At 42.3% G+C, this 13957-nt stretch overlaps 1 protein-coding gene across 5 annotated transcripts in view; it reads right to left on the bottom strand.

Moving 5' to 3' along the window:
• RAD52 (RAD52 homolog, DNA repair protein) overlaps positions 1–13957 on the bottom strand; it is a 58295-nt gene that overhangs the window by 26369 nt on the left and 17969 nt on the right. For 2 of the 5 annotated variants that reach the window (XM_060024069.1, XM_060024068.1), the window contains exon 1: positions 4482–4682. The exons of 1 other annotated variant lie outside the window; for it this stretch is intronic. The gene's annotated coding sequence lies outside the window, so the exon portion shown is untranslated. Of the gene's footprint in view, positions 1–4340; positions 4392–4481; positions 4683–13957 lie in introns of those variants that run through there. 2 more of the 5 variants (XM_060024070.1, XM_060024064.1) reach the window with 2 other exon arrangements.

The following is a 13957-nucleotide window of genomic DNA, read 5'->3' as shown; positions in this document are numbered from 1 at the left end:
CCCGCACACAGCAACGAAGACCCAACGCAGACAAAAATAAATAAATAAATGAATAAATGTATTTATTTATTTATTTTTTAAAAAAAGATCTACTATAATTAAAACAGGGTGGTACTGACATAAGGAGTGACCAATGGAACAGAAGAGTCCAGAAATCAACTGCCATGTATACAGTCATCTGAATTTCAACAAAGGTACCAATGCAGTACAATGGCATTTTCAACAAATGATACTGGAACAACTGGATATCTGTATGGGAAGAACATTTAATATTCTTCACAAAATAATTTTCACACCATTCACAAAAACTAAAGATGGATCATAGGCCTAAACATAAAAGCTAAAACTATAAAATTCTTACAAGAAAATACATAAGTATACCTTCACAACCTGGAGGTAACCAAGATTTCTTACTTAGGACTCAGAAAGCAATAATTATAAAAGAAAAAATGACAAATATGACTACATCAAAATGTAAAACTTTGCTTATCAAAAACAGCTCTAAGGGGCTTCCCTGGTGGCGCAGTGGTTGAGAGTCCGCCTGCCGATGCAGGGCACATGGGTTCGTGCCCCAGTCCGGGAAGATCCCACATGCCGCGGAGCGGCTGGGCCCGTGAGCCATGGCTGCTGAGCCTGTGCTCCGCAATGGGAGAGGCCACAACAGTGAGAGGCCCGCTTACCGCAAAAAAAAAAAACAAAAACAGCTCTAAGAAAATGAATAGGCAACCACAAAGACTGATATCCAGGATATAAAAAAGACATATAAAGAATTCCTACAACTCAATAATAAAAAGACAATTAACCCAATTTTAAATGGGCAGAAGATTTGAGCAGGCACTTCACAAAGGAAGATATAAAAATGTCAATAAACACAGGAAAAAGTGCTCAACATCATTAGTAATCAAGGACTAAAATTAAAACCAACCATAATGACATACCACTCTACACCCACTAGAATGGCTAAAAATAAAGACTGACAACACTAAAAGTTGGCAAGGATGTGAAGCAACCAGAATGCTCATACACTGTTGGCAGGAAACAGGCTGATAAAACTACTCAGCTATAAACACATGGTACCCTTCATGAAAAAAGAATGACTTGAAGATGAAGCCAGCATTCCAGAGTTTAGAGCAGCAGGCCACAGAGGATTAGTCCCAGGCCTCGAACCCTAATGGTTCTTTATATACCTTGGATATCAGTTCCGTGTCAAACAGGTGTCAGTGCTTGTCTATTCATTTTCTTAGAGTTACCTTAAATAAGAAGTTTTCAATTTTAATGTAATCCAATTTATCTTTTTTACTCCCCCAGTGGTTATTGCTTTCTGAGTCTTGTCTAAGAAACCTTTGCACACCTCCAGATCATGACGATATTCTTCCATATTTTCTTCTAGAAGCTTTATGGTTTTATAATTTTTGAAACAAATCTGACAATTTCTTTAGAAATTAAACATGCATTTGCCATATGACCCAAGAACTCTTCTGATAGGTATTTTTCCAAGAAATAAAAACATATGACCAAAAAAAAAAAGATCTTTGGGGGGGTGAGGGGTAAGAGCCTTAGCCAAGATAGTGGCTGTAATCACGAAACTGATGAATTCAAGATATTAAGATTGGCAAAAATGTTTTTTATTCTCATCTATTTCCTTATCACCTAAAAGCATTTCTAATTATATATGGAGGGACAGAGAAAGGAAGGAAGGAGTAAAGAGGAAAGAAGGCACGCTACATAAGGAGAGTTTCCTCTTTTGTATGACCTCATCTTTATTAAAGACAGGGCAGGGCATTATCATGAAGGGTTAAATAAGCCACCTTTAAAAGCATAAAACTTTAGTTTGTAAACATGGGAGAGCAATGGAAATTTCAGGCTGAGAATTAAAGGTCTGTGTCAGCAGCGAATAACTGATGGAGAGAGCAGCCGGAGTCTACGTTACAACAGTCCAGAGAGGAAATGACAGAGGCTCAACCAAGAAAACAGCCACGGAGAGAAGGGGTGGACTCTGGATTTGCATCACAGGCAGAAGTGACCCAGCTCAGTGCGCGGTGAAGTTCTGACTGTGCAGATCAAGAAGAACAGGACTGGGTATCAAAATTCATTTTCATTTATGTACATGCTACTCTCATGTTCGTAAGACTTCTTTCAAAATTTAGCAACAGAGCAGAAAAAGAATTATTTAAGTAAAAAGAAGGAAACATCTCAAAATGTCATCTCTTCCTTGAAGCCTTACACACCTCAGTACACTCTCAACAGAATTAACCCTATGTTCCCATAGCATTTACACATTTATCACAGCACACCATAACCCACACTCTGCCGCTGGAGAACAGCGGGGCCGTATACTAACTACCGGATCTCCAGGACTGAGCAGAGTCCCTACCCAGCTTGCAGAATAAACAGCATTTTAGCTTTATTTTAGCTCCTCTCCGCTTCAAAACTGCCAGAACGTTATTAAAAATGAATACCTTGAGTGGAAAAATGTTAAAAGTCACAGAAGTTGAATCAACATCCCCACTAGGCTTTCTGCCCTTGAATAACTAAATTGGTTACATAGTCCATTCTCACTATTCATGATACTCATGTTCTACAGTTACCACGAACACTCAATAATCCAACACCGAGCCACTGCTCCTAGCAGAAATACAGGCCTAGGTTCCTGCGAGCCTCCAGTCACTACGTTTTCACCGACCAGTCAATACAAAAGCTTGCTCTGCCTGTTTCTGTCTATTAAAGGCACCCTATTTAGTATGTATTGTTGATGCATAACTACTGAAATCACAGCCAACAGCACATAACTCAGGCCCGAACAAAGCTCATCTAAGAGAAGCTTGCCGTGCATGTCTCTCTAAGGCACATCACAGCCACCCTGCACTTCGAACACCAGACAGCACTTCAGCACTAAGCTTGGAGAACATTCTAAACCGTGAAATCACAGCAACACGGATGGACTTGGAGGGCACTGTGCGAAGTGAAATAAGTCAGAGAGACAAAGACAGATACTGCATGATATCACTTATATGTGGAATCTAAAAAACACAACAAACTAGTGAACAAAACAAAAAAGAAGCAGACTTACAAATATAGAGAACAAACCAGTGGTTATCAGTGGGGAGAGGGAAGAAGGGAGGGGCAAGGGCGGGGCAGTGGTACTTCTGAAAGTTGTAAAGAACTACAGAATTTAAAGAATCCCTCATTCAATTTTTTTAAAATGCGTTAAAGGAAGAAAATGGAATCACTAACGAAAAGCATAAAACTGTGGCACTAAACATGCCACAACAAGGACGCAGGTTTACAGTGTGAGCGGAGACAAGAAGGCAGGGGCACGCCTTGCTGGACCTGAGCTGGGGACGGGCGCGTTGGCCCTGCTATCTACTTGGAGGCTCCCGAGGAGTTTTAGCCGGGCCGTGCATCCGCAAATAACGGAGATGAACTGGGCGTGCTCGGAGGTCAGACGTCTCCCACAGCTCTCAGCCACCTTCTTCATGCGCTCATCTCCGAGTCCACCCAGTTCCTATCACGCGTCAACAGGTCTTGGCGGCGTCGCTGATGACACCCGCACACCGACGCTTCTCTGCCTGTGACCACCACAGCCGACGGCCCAGCAAGTGCTGAGCCGAGGACAGAAACCCTGTCAAACTTTCCTGCAAAACAGCGGACCCGACGCCACTGGAACACTACCAGCTCCTATCCCAGAGTTCAATGTTGGCAGAAGGGTTTTAAGTTGACTGTGCCTCCGACTGTGAGTTCCGTGGAGGAACAGAGCTCAAAAGGTCTCGGAAGCCAAAAGGTGCAAAAACCCAAATGCCCATCGACTGACGGAGAAACACAACATGGTCTCTCCCTACGCTGAACTATTATCATTCGGCCGTAAAAAGGGGCAAGTGCCGACCACTGCTACAGCGCGGACGAACCCCGAGGACCTGTGCCGCGCGCAAGGAGCCGCCCACGAGAGGACAAACGCCGTCTGACTGCAGTGAGGTGAACTATCCTGGCCCCGCAAACTCAGAGATAGAAAGCGGCCTGGTGGGGCTGGGCAGCGGGACAGGAAAAGCGTTTACTGCGAGCTCGGGATTTCCTTCCGGGGCGATGAAACGCTCTGCAATTGGACAGCGGTGATGGCGGCCCAATCCCCTGACTATACTAAAAACCACTCAACTGGTCTCTTTAGAAGGATGAATTTAGTCGTATGTGAATTCTCTCTCAATTTTTAAAAAAAGGTCTAGAAAGGCTGAAGACGCGCTCACCTGTCAAATCCCTCCTAAACGGTTAACTCCTTCCCCGCCGCCTCTCCCGCCCGGCGGCCCAGCCGCGTACACCCTCCGTCCCCGCCCGCGGGCACCAATTACCCCGCGGCCCAGTCCCGGCCCCGCCCGTTCCGGCGCCCTCGGGCCGCAGCGCCCTCGCGGTTCAGCACACGCTGCTGGGCCTGGGACCACTAAGCCGGGACTCGCAAGACGAGCTCCCCACCCGGCGGAGACCCCACTCACGCGCCTCGGCCACGCAGCGCGCACGAAGCTCCGTCCTGACTAAACGCGAGCAAGGGCGCTCTGGCACGGCCGCTCGGGCACGGCCGCGCAGAGGACGCTGGGAAGAAGGTCCGAGAGGGAGAGCGCGCCCGGCTGCGGTGGGCTGAACGCGGAGAAGGGCGCTCCGGCGCGACGGCGCAGAGGACGCTGGGGAAAAGGTCCGGGCCAATCTGCCCCGGGCCATAACTGCGTGAACGCACATAAGGGTCCGCGGAAGAAGGTCAGACCGAAAACGTGCTGGGCCACTGCCGGGTACAGGAAGAGGAGCCGCAAGTCAAGTCGGAGCGGGAGCAGAGCCGTCTGTCGAGAGCCGCAAAAGCAAGCTAACAGCGTGAACCTGCCCTCCGTGCCGCCGCTCACTCCGCTTGGCTTCCGCGGACCCTGCGCCGCCGGGATCTCTGCTGCCTCCTGGCGGCCGGCGAGCTCGCCTGGCCTCGTGGCGCCGCCCTCAGCTCTCCCAGCCAGGCAGCCCGAGCCCGACGAGGGGCGGCAGGACGGCTTGGCGCCGCCCAGTGCCCCTAGGCTGCTGCGGGAGAGGACCGTTCTCCTGCATCCTGCTAAGGCCGGTCGTCAGAGCGCGGCCTGGATCGCAGGCCGAGGAGCCCTCCGGCCCAGGCCGCGCCCGCTCCCGCCCGGCACACGCCCGTCACCGCCCAGCACACATCCCCGTCTCCGTCCCGGCTCCACACGCCCACCTCCCCGCACTCCCCCCCCACCCCCGCCCCCGGGTCTGCAGGACTCCCAGGCGCTCGCGTCGAGAGAGACGCTGCGTGGCGACCTGCGCTCGGGACGTCTTACAGCACCGAGCAAAGCAAGATTAAAAAGTTGTCATCGCGACTCCGAGCTGATTGCGGAAAACTCCAACAAAATCAGTCTCTGCGTTTTCCAGCTGTTGCCCAGGAGCCCTTCCAGCCGCGCTGACCCCGATGTGAGCAGCAAAGCCCCGGGCGAGTCACCTCCAGCTGAGCTGACTGCTCACTCCTCCCGGGAGCACCCCCCGTCCCCCCACCCCCAGTGCATTTGGTAAAGAAAGGAATGTTGGCTTCCAAATGGTGCTGAGACAGTTACTGTTTGGAGTTATATTCCTTATCAAAATATGCACTGAAATAAATTACAGCTGAATTCAAGGGTGAAATGTTAAATACACGCAGATACACATAAAACAAAGTAAAAAAAATATGCAGATGAATATCCGACCTCAGCATGCAGAAAAAAGCTGTCTAACTATAAAAGCTGATAAAGTAATCATGAAGTAAAAGATGGATAAATGTAGCTACCTACATTCAACTTTTTTAGCTTCTGGAAGTAGAAAATAAACAAGAAAGAGGGGGAGATATTATTGACATGTATGGTGAAGAGAATTCATATATAAAAACTTCTAACAACTCAGGAAATACAAATGAAGTGAGTGGATATTTCACAAAAGGAGAAAGATAATAAAGAGGAAAAAAGGTTTAACTTTAATTAAACCAAAAAGCATACATATTAAAATAAGTATATAAATATAGATGCAAAAATCCTCAACAAAATACTGGCAAACAGAATCCAACAACATATTAAAAGGATCATACACCATGATCAAGTGGGATTCATCCCAGAGATGCAAGAATTCTTCAATATACGCAAATCAATCAATGTGATACATCATATTAACAAATTGAAGAATAAAAACCATATGATCATCTCAATAGATGCAGAAAAAGCTTTTGACAAAATTCAACACCCATTTATGATAAAAACTCTCCAGAAAGTGGGCATAGAGGGAACCTACTTCAACATAATAAAGGCCATATACGACAAACCCACAGCAAACATCATTCTCAGTGGTGAAAAACTGAAAGCATTACCTCTAAGTTCAGGAACAAGACAAGGATGTCCACTCTCACCACTATTTTCAACATAGATTTGGAAGTCCTAGCCATGGCAATCAGAGAAGAAAAAGAAATGAAAGGAATACAAATTGGAAAAGAAGAAGTAAAACTGTCACTGTTTGCAGATGACATGATACTATACATAGAGAATCCTAAAGATGCCACCAGAAAACTGCTACAGCTAATCAATGAATCTGGTAAAGTTGCAGGATACAAAATTAATGCACAGAAATCTCTTGCATTCCTACACACGAATGATGAAAAATCTCAAAGAGAAATTAAGGAAACACTCCCATTACCATTGCAACAAAAAGAATAAAATACCTAGGAATAAACCTACCTAGGGAGACAAAAGACCTGTATGCAGAAAACTATAAGACACTGATGAAAGAAATTAAAGATGATACAAACAGACGGAGAGATATACCATGTTCTTGGATTGGAAGAATCAATATTGTGAAAATGATTATACTACCCAAAGCAATCTACAGATTCAATGCAATTCCTATCAAATTACCAATGGCATTTTTTACAGAACTAGAACAAAAAATCTTAAAATTTGTATGGAGATAAAAAAGACCTCGAATAGCCAAAGCAGTCTTGAGGGAAAAAAACGGAGCTGGAGGAATCAGACTCCCTGACTTCAGACTATACTACAAAGCTACAGTAATCAAGACAATATGGTACTGGCACAAAAAAAGAAATATAGATCAATGGAACAGGATAGAAAGCCCAGAGATAAACCCACACACCTATGGTCAACTAATCTGTGACAAAAGAGGCAAGGATATACAATGGGAAAAAGACAGTCTCTTCAATAAGTGGTGCTGGGAAAACTGGACAGCTACATGTAAAACAATGAAATTTGAACACTCCCTAACACCATGCACAAAAATAAACTCAAAATGGATTAGAGACCTAAATGTAAGACCAGACACTATAAAACTCTTAGAGGAAAACATAGGAAGAGCACTCTTTGACATAAATCACAGCAGGATCTTTTTTGATCCACCTCCTAGAGTAATGGAAATAAAACCAAAAATAAACAAATAGGACCTAATGAAACTTAAATCTTTTGCACAACAAAGGAAACCATAAACAAGACAAAAAGACAACCCTCAGAATGGGAGAAAATATTTGCAAATGAGTCGTCAGACAAAGGATTAATCTCAAAAATATATAAACAGCTCATGCAGCTCAATATTAAAAAACCAAACAACCCAATCCAAAAATGGGCAGAAGACCTAAGTAGACATTTCTTTTTTTTTTTTTTTTTGCGGTACGCGAGCCTCTCACTGTTGTGGCCTCTCCCGTTGTGGAGCACAGGCTCCGGACGCGCAGGCTCAGCAGCCATGGCCCACGGGCCCAGCTGCTACGCGGCATGTGGGATCTTCCCGGACCGGGGCATGAACCCGTGTCCCCTGCATCAGCAGGCGGACTCTCAACCACTGCGCCACCAGGGAAGCCCCCTAAGCAGACATTTCTCCAAAGAAGACATACAGATGGCCAAGAAGCACATAAAAAGCTGCTCAACATCACTAATTATTAGAGAAATGCAAATCAAAACTACAATGAGGTATCACCTCACACCAGTCAGAATGGGCATCATCAGAAAGTCTACAAACAACAAATGCTGGAGAGGGTGTGGAGAAAAGGGAAACCTCTTGCACTGTTAGTGGGAATGTAAATTGATACAGCTACTATGGAGAACAGTATGGAGCTTCCTTAAAAAACTAAAAATAGAACTACCATATGACCCAGCAATCCACTACTGGGCATATACCCTGAGAAAACCATAATTCAAAAGGACACATGCACCCCAATGTTCATTGCAGCATTATTTACAATAGCCAAGTCATGGAAGCAACCTAAATGCCCATCGACAGATGAATGGATAAACAAGATGTGGTACATATATACAATGGAATATTACTCAGCCATAAAAAGAACAAAGACGTGGATGCATCTAGAGACTGTCATACAGAGTGAGGTAAGTCAGAAAGAGGAAAACAAATATCGTATATTAACGCATATATGTGGAACCTAGAAAATGGTACAGATGAACAGGCTTGCAGGGCAGAAATTGAGACACAGATGTAGAGAAAAAGCGTATGGACACCAAGGGCGGGGGACGCGGCAGGGGTGGTGTGCTGAATTGGGCGATTGGGATTGACATGTATACACTGATGTGTATAAAATTGATGACTAATAAGAAACTGCTTTATAAAAAAAAATAATAAAATTAAATCAAAGAAATTTTTAAAAAATAAAGAAGGTAAAATTCAAGGTTTCTTGCACTGCTTACGTGGCACTGCTCTCAGAAAAAGTTATGAGAAAATTTCATATTAGAGTTACACGATCTTGTCATTTAGAAGTAGATAATTTGAGTAAATAAATAAATAAATATTTTTAAGAAATAAAATAAGTATATAATTTCAACCATTTCTGTTTTGTTAGGAAATTGAAATATTTATTTTTATATAATTATTACATATGTTCTTACTGAAAAATACAAACAATAAAAATTAATCTAGCATTTTACATAACCATTCATATGTCAAAACCAGAACTATTCTCAGAGTTGACCACTGTTATCTGTTGATGTATATAGTCTTACTGACCTTGTATTTATGATCTTACATTGAAATAATTTTGTCTGATAATATTCAGTGTGGATGATACTTTCATACTGTTGGTAGGAATATAAACTGATGCAGCCTTTCAGGAAAGCAATCTGGGACTATATATCAAAAACATATATCCTCTGATACAAGAATTCAACCTGTAGGACCTTAGCAACTAAGAAAAATATCAGGGATGTACACAAAGATTTCTTTATAAGGATATTCTGCACAACATTATTTATACCCTGAAATATTACTGAAAATGAATTAAAATGTTACATTATGGAATCTGTTAAATAGTACAGCCATTAAAAATCATGTTTAAAAAAATGCCTATTGAGGGGACTTCCCTGGTAGTTCAGTGGTTAAGACTCCACACTCCCAATGCAGGGGGCCCAGGTTCGATCCCTGGTTGGCCCGCATGCCGCATGGCCTAAAAATAAAACAAACAAACAAAAACTACTGACGTGGAAAAAAGAATTTTCAAGATCATTTTCTGTGGAAAAAGCAGGGCCCAAAACTATACACTTAAAACAGCTTACCCACACTCATTAGGATGACTACTGTTTAAAAACAGAAAATACCAAATGTTGACAAAGATGTATAAAAATTGGAATAATGTGCGCTACAGATAGGAATGTAAAATGGTGCAAATACAATTGTGGGCCTTCAAAAAAATTAAAAATAGAATTACCATATGATTCAACAATTCCATTTCTAGTTATATACCTAAAAGAATTGAAAGCAGAGTCTTTACAGACACCCATGTCCATAGCACACCCATATTTGCACACCCACAGATATTTGCACACCCATGTCCATAGCAGCATTATCTGCAATAGCCAAAAGGCGGAAGCAACCCCAGTGTCCACTGACAGATGATGGACAAACAAAATGTGGTGTGTCCACACAATGGACTATGATTCAGCCTTAAAAAGGAAATAAATTCTGATACCTGGGACAATATGGATGAAGCTTGAGGACATTACGAAGCCTGTCCGAAAAGATAAACACAGTATGACTCTACTTATAGGAGATTCCTAAAGTAGTCAAATTCATAAAGACAGAAAGTAGAAGAGTGGTTGCCAGGGGCTGGAGGGAGGGGGAAATGGACAGTTGTTTTTTAATGAATATTGAATTTCAATTTTGCAAAAGGAAAAGAGCTGGAGGTTGGCTGTACAACAATGTGAATGTCCTTAACACTACTGAGATGTACACTTAAATGTACACTTGAAAATTATTATGATGGTAAATATTATGTGTATCTTACTGCAATTTCAAATTTTTTAATTAAAATAAAATAATTTTTAAAAGCTTGCCTACAATGAGGCAAATCAGAGAACTTCCATACGCTCAGAAAGCTTCCAATGAGATGACTAATACCTCATTCTGAAATATGAAGACAGTAAAGGATCACAGGGAATATCTTTGAGATAAAAGCTATTAAAGCAAATGTAAAAGGAACCCAAGAGAGAAGGCAAACAGAAAAACATTTTTCCAAAGAAAACATAAATAACATTCTAGGATAAGAAGATATATGTATTCTGTTCACAAAACAGTATACTCTAAGAAAAAAGAAAAAAATGTATTAGATAAAGAAAGCAATTAGAAATTTAAAATATGATACCTAACATAAAAATTTCACTAATAAGTTTGGAAGATAAGGTTAAAAAAAACTCTCAGAAAGTTGGTCAAAGAGATGGATAATAAAAGAGAAACAATATGAAAATTAAAGCATCGGTCAAGTCCAACATCTGACAAATAGGTATTCCAGAAAGAGAGAATAAGAAAACACCTGGAAGAAATTAACACAGAGAAAACACAAAAAAACTCTTCAGACCTGAAAGACATAGGTCTTCATATTGAAAGGTCCCACCCCAGACCTCAGAATGATGAATTAAAAAGGAGCTACACTGAGAAATTTTATACCATAAGAGGTAGAGGAAATATTTTAAATGAAAATATTCAGAATGAAAACCAAAAAATATGTTACATACAAAGTATCAGGTTACATCAAAAGTATCAGGAATCAGACTGCATTTGGATTTCCTCCGTGCAGCAACAGAAGCTAAAAGACACTAAAGATTCCAAGGGAAAATAACTGCTAACCTAGAATTCAATACCCAAATTATAAGTAAAGTGAGTGAATAAGTAAAGATATTTTTAGACACACATATGCTCAAAAAAAATTAACTTGTTGCCTACCTTTTCTCAGAAAGCTAGAGAAGAATGTCTCTTCTCTTCAAAACATAAAAGGAAACTAAGAAAGAGGAAGGCACAGGACTCAGGAAACAGGATCCAACACAGAAAAAAGGCCATGAAATTCCTTAGATGATAAGAAGTGAAAATCTCAGGAAGGCAGCTATGCAGCAGCCAGGGGACCACGAGTCTGAAGTGGAGGAGAGGACGAAGAGCTCCAGATGGAATGTGTACAGGGGGAAAAACGGTGCTGAGAGATTATCTGACGTTTTGGATATGTGGAAAGTTGTACTGAGAAGAATTGATGAGTCCTTCCCAATTAAAAAAAAATAGCAGAATGACAAGGGTCAACTGGCAAATGTTGAGGAGGTGCTGGAGTTGGAAAATTATCATTTGGCAACTGTCGTGGTAAAGATTGAATCAGGCAAGCATCATCAATGGATGTTAAATCTGAGGGGAAATTTGGATGAGGAGAATACTGGCATGATCCTAAACTGTCTCCCCATAGACATAAACTGCAAAGGAGGAAGAAAAAAAAAAAAACACAGTAATAGTACGGTGGAGAAATTGAGCAAACCTTGACTAGGTGATCAAATTAACATCACCAGGGAGGATAACTGGACATTGTCTCCAGATGCGATACCCTGAGGAGGACACAGCATCCCCTCGCCGTGTTACAACAGAGAATGTATAACGTCAGTCTAATCACAAAAAACATCAGACAAATGCAGAATGAGGAACGTTCAGTTACAAGAGAAAAAGTGTATGTTAGGCGCAGGGGTGGTAGACACTGCCTTCTTCAAAATGTCAGTGTCAGAAAAGATAAAGGCTATGAAAATGTCCCAGGATCAGGGAGGGTAAAGAGATTTGACAAACAAATGTAGTACCCGACCCTAGGCTGGATCCTGTGCTGGAGGGGGAAAATGCCATAAACGACGTTTTGGGCTCAGTTGATCACATTGGAATACGGATGATAGGTTAAATTCTGAAATCAAGGTAATCTTATGAATTTATAAAGCTGACAACTATGGTTATGTTAGAGGAGAAAGACCCTTATCCTTAGGAAATACACACTGAAGTATTTAGGGTTAAAGAGCCACGATGTATGAAACTCACCCTTTAATTATAGATAGATGGATGGATAGATAGATGGATGGATAGATAGGCAGATAGGTAGGTAGATAGAACACAGATAAAGCAAATGGAGTAAAGTGTTAACTATAAGGCACATCTGGGTAAAGGGTATACAGGTATTCCTTGTCCTATTTTTTTTTAATAGATTTATTTATTTATTTTTGGCTGCATTGGGTCTTCGTTGCTGCGCGGGCTTTCTCTAGTTGCGGTAAGCGGGGGCTACTCTTCATTGTGGTGTGCGGGCTTCTCATTGCAGTGGCTTCTCTTGTTGAAGAGCACGGGCTCTAGGCGCACGGGCTTCAGTAGTTGCGGCACACGGGCTCAGTAGCTGTGGCTTGCGGGTTCTAGAGCGCAGGCTCAGTAGTTGTGGCGCACGGGCTTAGTTGCTCCGCGGCATGTAGGATCTTCCTGGGTCAGGGCTCGAACCCGTGTCCCCTGCGTTGGCAGGCGGATTCTTAACCACTGCCCCACCAGGGAAGTCCTCATTGTGGTTTTGATTTGCATTTCTCTAATAATTAGCAATGTTGAGCATCTTTTCATGTGCCTGTTAGCCATCTGTATGTCTTCTTTGCAAAAATGTCTATTTAGCTCTTCTGCCCATTTTTTTGATTGGGTTGTTTATTTTTTCGATATTGAGTTATATGAGCTGTTTGTATATTTTGGATATTAACCCCTTGTCAGTCACATCATTTGCCAATATTTTCTCCCATTCCACATGTTGTCTTTTCATTTTGTTGATGGTTTTCCTTTGCTGGGCATAGAAGAACAATTTTTTAAAAGGAAAGTGTTCATTTATGTTGTTAAAATGGTCTTAAGCTTCCATGTGAGATACGTGGCTTTCCTCTGTTTTGTGTAGAGTGCTGTATAACATGTCACTTCAAAATATTTTACCAGTTAAGCGTTCCCATAGTATAGTAAATGGTTAGTATTTCTCATTCATTCATTTATTCATCTTTCATCAAATAAATATGTATTAAGCCATTCCTGTGTGAAAGACACCAATGCAGGCACTGAGGAGGGAGCAAAGAACAAAGTCCAGGATCCCATGGAGCTTGTATCCTAGAAGGCAGAGAAAGGGTGAGCAAGCAAACAACTATACGGTACGGCTGGTAGAAGGAAGGGCTACGACGAAGACTGAGGCAGGAGCTAGCATGATGAGAACGGCGGCACTGTTTAGATGGAGGGATGATTTGGGGAAGGCGTCTCGGATGAGGTGACTTTGCAAAGAACGAAATGAAATGAGTGAGAAGCTATAAGGGAAAAACTACCCTCTTCCTCCTGTGTGTTTCTCCTTTACTCTCATAATATTGACACACTCACTCTTCCAACACCAAATGTGTGGGTTTTGCACATATGCAATTCTCTGCAACACCAGCTGGGCGTCCTACAACGCCATTCAGTTCTGACACTAACTGGAGACAGGCAGACTCCACGGGTTAAGGGTTCACTCCCACAAGACTGCCCCTCACTTCAAACGCCATTTGCAAATAATAGGTCCCCAAGCTATCCACCAATTCTGTCTGAGTTGTCTACAAATCAGAGGTTCCCCCTACTGGCCTTTTTGGACTTGATCATTTGCTAGAAGAGGTCACAAAACTCAGGGAAACAC

This window comes from Delphinus delphis, chromosome 11, assembly GCF_949987515.2.
Source record: "Delphinus delphis chromosome 11, mDelDel1.2, whole genome shotgun sequence".
Lineage (NCBI taxonomy): Eukaryota > Metazoa > Chordata > Mammalia > Artiodactyla > Delphinidae > Delphinus > Delphinus delphis.
Note: the sequence above shows the minus strand (reverse complement) of the source record. Positions and strands in the feature narration are given on the sequence as shown.